Source organism: Odontomachus brunneus, unplaced genomic scaffold, assembly GCF_010583005.1.
Source record: "Odontomachus brunneus isolate Ranch 3 - 2012 unplaced genomic scaffold, Obru_v1 Obru_scaffold_180, whole genome shotgun sequence".
Taxonomy (NCBI): Eukaryota; Metazoa; Arthropoda; class Insecta; order Hymenoptera; family Formicidae; genus Odontomachus; species Odontomachus brunneus.
Window position 1 is genome coordinate 216,150 of NW_022639630.1, and position 7,854 is coordinate 224,003.

General features: G+C 41.6%; 1 protein-coding gene across 19 annotated transcripts in view; it reads left to right on the forward strand.

Moving 5' to 3' along the window:
• The window catches only part of LOC116851603 (bromodomain adjacent to zinc finger domain protein 2B-like), a 401,190-nt gene that overhangs the window by 17,562 nt on the left and 375,774 nt on the right, over positions 1-7,854 (forward strand). The window contains exon 1 of one of the 19 annotated variants that reach the window (XM_032831182.1): positions 6,075-7,094. The exons of the other annotated variants lie outside the window; for them this stretch is intronic. The gene's annotated coding sequence lies outside the window, so the exon portion shown is untranslated. Of the gene's footprint in view, positions 1-6,074; positions 7,095-7,854 lie in introns of those variants that run through there. 19 annotated transcript variants of the gene reach the window in all.

Here is a 7,854-nt window from a genome sequence, read left to right on the forward strand (position 1 = left end):
ACGTATATTTATCACATAGAATGACGAAATAGAAGCACGAGAGTATATAATACGGAAATATTATAAAAATTTACAACACTGTGATGTAAAACATGATATAAAAAGCTGAGTGTTGTAACTTATAGAAAATCTGTTTCTGTATGAATGCACATCGACAATTTTGCATTACATTTATATTGCTCCATAATGTAAATTGAGTGATAATTCAATACAGTAGTATTATATAGCCTCAAATGCAATCACAAAAATTATAGTCTCATATCTCAATGAGAGATTACGTCGCTTCATGTCGTGGTAATCGTAAAAATCTATCTGGCAGAATTGGTAACAAGTTTCCCCGTTTGTGAAAGTTACACACGCATACACACATATACGATTTCCGTGATGGAGAATCGCCGCGATTCTTCAGTCATCGCGTCGCGAGCTTTATCGCGCGGTAATGTCCGGCCGAGTGACACATGAAAATCTGCAGTCACGACTATTTCCGTGTGGCTTCCGTTGCGGCATGCGAAATTTTCCTGCCGCATCTCGAGCGCATCGAAATTAACAACGTGCGCGCCGATTACCTTAATCATTTGCATCGAACATCGTGTTCGCGTACATTCGATCGAAGTTAAAAAGCATTGGCAGGTTGATAAACAAAGGGACCGCAATTCTGAGACGTGTTTTCGAAAGTGGACGAATACGCTTCTACCCTCTCGTCTCTCCTGTTTTTCCATTTTCGAAATTGTGTAAAATTCAAGCGCATTTGTGTGTGTGTGTCCCATCGTTTCATTTGTCGAGGGAGAGGGATGCATCGAAAAAATCGTGGAAACGGCTATTCGAAGGACCCGTGATTCGTTCGGCGACGTTTCGCGAAACTTCTCTGGCTTTTAGCGCAGTTTTTACCGGCCTCTCGTTCGCTCGCTCGCTCGAATTCAGCTTCCTCCTTTTTCTCCGAGTGCATTGTTTCGTGCGCGTTTTGTCCACGACGACGTGTCGCATTGTGTTCATTGTTCGGAGGACGAGTAGAAGGGGAGGGAAAGAGAGAGAGAGAGACAGAGAAGAGGTCAGCCGTGGTTCACTAGGAAATATATTCGATCGTACATCGCGTGAGCGTCTCTCCGAGTGCGTCTTTCGACCGGCAAATCGCGCAACACCTCCATTCGATTACCTTCCGCAACGTAATCGTTATCTCGCGAAGATAAAAGCGCCAGCTTCTTTCCAGGATGAAAATCCGAGCGGCACGGAACGATGCCACGCGTGTGGACAAAGGCTGATCGTTTTACGTAGTGGAGTGTGTAGCGCCAGATAAAGAGCGATTCCAGGTGAAACGCGACAATAACCGCGGGGGAAAAACAAACGCGTATGCTATAGTTGCAAATTCAATTTTATACAGTAAAGGAGAGAGGGGGAAAGAGTTATTTCGCGACTCGAAGGAACGCGGGATCGATTGATCGAATTTAGGATGCGCAGTTGCAACAAAAGTCCAATTAATTTGCGGATAATGTCGACGAATGTGTGACGTGGGCATAGTCCATGGTATATGATGGCATTTACAAAGTCAAGGCTGCGTAAGCAGCTTTCCGAATATACAAAAAAAAAACATGATTAGCCAGGCGTGAAGTCATCTCTTTCTCTTTTCCCTCTCTCTCTCTTTCTATACCTTTACTTCCACTTCTCTTCCACTTGCTCTCTTTCTCTGCCATAAGGAACACGCGCAAGATAATTCTAAGTTCGACTCGTTCCGTTGCTGCTTTGTAACGTTCGTGAAACCGGTGTGGTGGTGTATTTACCAGCGCGTTTGCCAGAGTCATCTTTGCCGCTCGTTCGCGTTTCCCACCAGCGGCAACGGTAATGTAGCGGTAATTGTATATAACATTAATATCCAAACGCGCGCGCTTGGAATTATCAATGATAAAATGAAAAATTATTAATCGCGGGTAAGGTAAATCGCGATGTTTGCAGATTGTATTTTACACGATTTAAATCTCATTTATATACATTCACGTTTGCACGACGAGAATTGCGGAATTATCCGGAATTAATTCATTATGCGGGCTCGAGCGAATTTAACATAACGTTTGTAAGACTCGCGCGATATTCCATATCGAGTTTGCCGTTATCTCAATAGAATTAAATCTCACTCACAATTAAATCATATACATACATACGTGTGCACACACGTACCAACACATATTCGAAAAACAATTATATGTAAGGCTTAAATTGGCTCAAACGCATAAAAATAAATGCATGTTTTTCTAATGAAAGATATTTTTTAAATGAGGTAATACATGGGGGAATATACCAGTCGGGGTAATATGCGACTCTTTTTGTATTTAGCTTTGTGTTTAGGAGCGTTCTTGTGACTACCTGGAGTCACTCACAGTTGTTTACACGGATATATAATAGTAAATCGATTCACGAGGACTGCTTATTAAAATGCTTATATATATTGAAAAGCATAGCTATGGTACCAGGTTTATCTTGCGATTTATCAGACATTTAGACATTTTATACGGCATTAATATTTTTTAACGATATTAAAATATTTTTTATTACATTACGACTTTACTCTGGCAGCGTATTATGTTTATCAACAATAAATCACTTTCATCTTCAATGCTAATTATATTTACTTTATGAAGAAATCCTATTACAATATTCAGTAAAAAAAAGATAATGTATAGGTATTGTTGTATTGACTGAATTTTTTCAATTTTTAATTTCATGATACAATTAATTCCAAATTTTCATGTCCACGTTGCAATTTGTTTGTACTCATTAAAGTATTACTGAATTTGTATTTTCCTATAACAAATTAAATAATATTAGATGAAAAATTAATAAATATACGTTACATATTAACCCAAACAATTTGTATATTAGCCCATAGATGGCATATTACCCAAGTGGGTTAACACTTTGAAAGAAATATATATATTTTTGTTTCTATTAGTAAACAATTAAAATATATTCTACTGAAATCATACACAAATAACAAAAGAAATCAGGAAAAAGAGGTCAGCAAAGCTGATCCAAAGAGAAAGAAGAATAAAAAATAGGATGAAATTTCTATTACGTATGGCATATTCCCTCATGTTTTGTACAGACTTTTCACTTGAGATGTTATAAAATTATTTTTTGTTTAAAACGTTTTGACTTATAACTCGCAGATAAAAATGAAAGTAAAAAAGAGTGCTTCTCACATACAATCATCCGACACATTTCAGACAGGATTCACACAACATCGCACTCATTGGTTGATATAACTGAAGTGACGGTCAAGTTTGAAGTGGAAGCGGTCAAGAGTGAAGAAGTTGACCGCTTCCTCTCGGGCTTAATCGTCCTACACTTTGTGACAAGAGTTAAAGAAAAAGTAAGTCAGGTGCTTACTTGAGAATCAATGTGATTTACAACTTGCAGATTAAAATGAAAGTAAAGGAGAGTGTTGTTCACACAACAATGACCCGACACACACACTTGGGCAGGATTCACACAACATCGCACCCATTGGTTGATACAACTGAAGTGGCGGTCAAGTTTGAGGTGAATGTAGATAACAGTGAAAAAGTTGTCTGCTTCTTCCTCGGGCTTAATCGTCCTTCACTTTGTGACAAGAGTTAAAGAAAAAGTAAATCAGGTACTTACTTGAGAATCAATGTGATTTACAACTTGCAGATTAAAATGAAAGTAAAGGAGAATGTTGTTCACACAACAATGACCCGACACACACACTTGGCCAGGATTCACACAACATCGCACCCATTGGTTGATACAACTGAAGTGGCGGTCAAGTTTGAGGTGGATGTAGACAAGAGTGAAAAAGTTGTCTGCTTCTTCCTTGGGCTTAATCTTCCTCCACTTTGTCACAAAAGTTAAAGAAAAAGTAATTCAGATACTTACTTAAGAATCAATGTGATTTACAACTTGCAGATTAAATTGAAAGTAGAGTGTTGCTCACACAACAATGACCCGACACACACACTTGAGTAGGATTCACACAACATCGCACCCATTGGTTGATACAACTGAAGTGGCGGTCAAGTTTGAGGTGGATGTAGACAAGAGTGAAAAAATTGTCTGCTTCTTCCTTGGGCTTAATCTTCCTTTACTTTATCACAAAAGTTGAAGAAAAAGTAAATCAGGTACTTACTTGAGAATCAATGTGATTTACAACTTGCAGATTAAAATGAAAGTAAAGGAGAGTGTTGTTCACACAACAATGACCCGACACACACACTTGGCCAGGATTCACACAATATCGCACCCATTGGTTGATATAACTGAAGTGGCGGTCAAGTTTGAGGTGGATGTAGACAAGAGTGAAAAAGTTGTCTGCTTCTTCCTTGGGCTTAATCTTCCTTTACTTTATCACAAAAGTTGAAGAAAAAGTAAATCAGGTACTTACTTGAGAATCAATGTGATTTACAACTTGCAGATTAAAATGAAAGTAAAGGAGAGTGTTGTTCACACAACAATGACCCGACACACACACTTGGCCAGGATTCACACAATATCGCACCCATTGGTTGATATAACTGAAGTGGCGGTCAAGTTTGAGGTGGATGTAGACAAGAGTGAAAAAGTTGTCTGCTTCTTCCTTGGGCTTAATCTTCCTTTACTTTATCACAAAAGTTAAAGAAAAAGTAAGTCAGGTACTTACTTGAGAATCAATGTGATTTACAACTTGCAGATTAAAATGAAAGTAAAGGAGAATGTTGTTCACACAACAATGACCCGACACACATACTTGAGTAGGATTCACACAATATCGCACCCATTGGTTGATACAACTGAAGTGGCGGTCAAGTTTGAGGTGGATGTAGACAAGAGTGAAAAAATTGTCTGCTTCTTCCTTGGGCTTAATCTTCCTTTACTTTATCACAAAAGTTGAAGAAAAAGTAAATCAGGTACTTACTTGAGAATCAATGTGATTTACAACTTGCAGATTAAAATGAAAGTAAAGGAGAGTGTTGTTCACACAACAATGACCCGACACACACACTTGGCCAGGATTCACACAACATCGTACTCATTGGTTGATATAACTGAAGTGGCGGTCAAGTTTGAGGTGGATGTAGTTAAGAGTGAAGAAGTTGACTGCTTTCTTCTCGGGCTTAATCGTCCTTCACTTTGTGACAAGAATTAAAGAAAAAGTATATCACCCGCTTAAGGATTAATGTAATTTTAATTTTTTTCTCTTTTTCTTCTTCGATTATCGTCGGTTCGCTCCAGTAATTTGAAATATCACGTCAAAGAAATAAGAGGCCACCGGTGGAGGGTTTCTCCAACTGTTGGACGATTTTCACGACTCACGAGGACACGGCAATGTGTCGCGTTCCGCTCGCAAAGCGGCACTTTTCGACACCGGCGTTGCAACCATTCCCAATCGTCGTAAGGTAGAGCGTCTCCGCGCGCGAGCACATCTCCGAGCTAAAATATAACCCGAGATCGTGCGAGCGAAGCGAGTAGACTCATCGCGAAAGACCTTCCCCCGAAACAGGCGCACGAAACTCGTTTTAGCTCCATCCTCGCGGCGAGGCGGATCTCGCAACGCGTTCCTTTCCACACAACAGACGCCCGACACACACATTTTGTCGTCCAGAAGTCACGTCGCGTCGTATTCGTTGCTCAGTAAGTCTGAAGCGACGGTTAAGTCTGAGAGGGATGCGGTCGAGAGTGAAGAAGACGATCGTCTCTCCCTCAGCCTTGCTCGTCTGTTTCTCTCTCTCTCTCTCTCTCTCTCTCTCTCTCTCTCTCTCTCCTCTCCCCTCTCTCTCTCCCCTCCCTCTCTTTCTCTGCCATTCCATAGCGGCGAATAGGCGAGGAAGCTCGCCAGCCGCGAGCGTCGGACGTTGAGGTCGTCGTATGCCGTCGACGCAACGTGCACTCGCGCTACGACGAATACATTATCTCGTGGATTACGAAACACACCGGGGCGATCAGATCGAACGATTACTCGTTATCTGCTACCGGCGGGAAACGGAGGATGGCGACGAGGAGATAGGTAGGCCGCGCGGAGATCGGAGGCGGCGTCGAGGCAGTTCTTTCTCAGCGTGTATCGCAGGAAATATCGCGTGTAGCGGCAGTGATGCCCCTTCTTCTATCGCGGTGTACATTTTCACGGCACACACAATACGCCGCGCGATCAGTCAGCGTTAATTTTAACCGCGCGAGCGCGGAAAGAAGTCGCAGGTAGACGCGCGCGCGTATGTCTCGTGTCGAGCAATAATATCAGTAATATCGAGGTCTGGCCATTACCTCGTCTCATCCGCGTGACTATTTTTAAGTGGGTAAGTGTTGATACCATCTTCGATTTAAACGTCCCTGGTCACTGTACACCGCGATCGCGTCCGCCCACTGCCTTTCGTTCTCTCTCCTTCTCTTCCTCCACTCCTCTTCCTCCTCTTCGCCGCCTTACCGTCGTGTTGGTTGTCGGCGGCGGCGGCAGCGTTGCCTGGTTCGCCGTGGAAATTCGATTTCTGTGCAAACGAGTGAAATCAAGAAGAAAGCGGACGTGCCACACTGATGGAGCGAGGCCGAGAAGATTAGAAAAGCCGCGCTATTTAGTGGATCCGTGCGCATGTCAGCCAGCAGCGTGTTCGTGTACGTACGCGCGTTCTTGTGTTGGTGGGTAGGACAAAAGGGAGCGGATGAAAGTAAAGGACGGATCCAACGCAAGGACGAGATAGAACGCGCGCACCAGCCGGATTCTCTCCGGTGAGATCGAACGTGGGCCTCGTTCTTCGTTCCGCTGCGAGGCTGGCTGGCTGGTAGAGAGTCGGAGAGAATACGAGTGCTGTGGAAAAACCGGACGGGCGAGGAGAGAGAGGAAAAGGCGCGACAGGCGGCGGGCGGAGAAACAGCCATCCTTCCGAACGGCGCAGGGCAGACGGACGGCGGAGGTATAGTCGGGAATAGTCGCCTCCGCGATGGGCGATTGCGTGCTGCCGTCGCGACGAAACACGCGGTAATTGCCCGCGATAAATTACGGCCCGAGCCCGGTGTCCGAAAACGACCGTTGCGACCATCGCCGTTACAACTATCGATTGAGATACCGACGACGTCGTCTCCGTTCCCAGCGCGAAGCGCGGGGAAGGATTATATAGGTAGATAGATAGATTTATTATGCGCCCTGGACGAATTCCCTCTAGTTATGTAACAGTAAACGAGAAAAGTCAGGCGAGCGATATTTACTCCGGGCAATAGGAGAAAGAGAAGTGTGCGAGTACATAAAGTAAATAGGGGGGAGGGGGGTCATTTGTGTGTCTAGGTACTTTTAATAACTTTGCATTTCTCCTCACTTCAAAATTCTTAAGACTTTACATATAAACTATAAACAAAAGTTAACATAATATGGGCACTTGAGACCTAGTAACAATAACCGATCCGAGTAATTCTCCTATTCACTTAACTTTTTACATAACTTATTTGTAGAATATTTGTTTTTCTTTATATATATTGTATATTTCAATAATCTTTTCCAAATTATTTTAATATATTTAACTAATGTGATGAGGAGGAGGGGGAGGGGTATTGTATAATTTTGGTGAGGTCATTAAACTGGACAAAACAGTAACAGTTAAAGTTTTTGCGGATATATGTTAATATTTTTATATTTCTGTATTTTTGTACTTTTATATTTTTGTAAAGAGGTTGCGATCTAATGTAGTTTGGTAGTTTTTACTGTTTTTTCTATTTGATTATATTGAATCATAGCAAATGCTTTTAATCATTAATAGCAAATGTTTTTATATAAAGTATAAAGTAAATGTCAATGCATAGAAAGACAACAAATATTGTATCAAAATTAGAAAAGTTTTTCTATTTACAAAATTTTCTTTTTTTTTTTTTTTTTTTTTTTTTTTT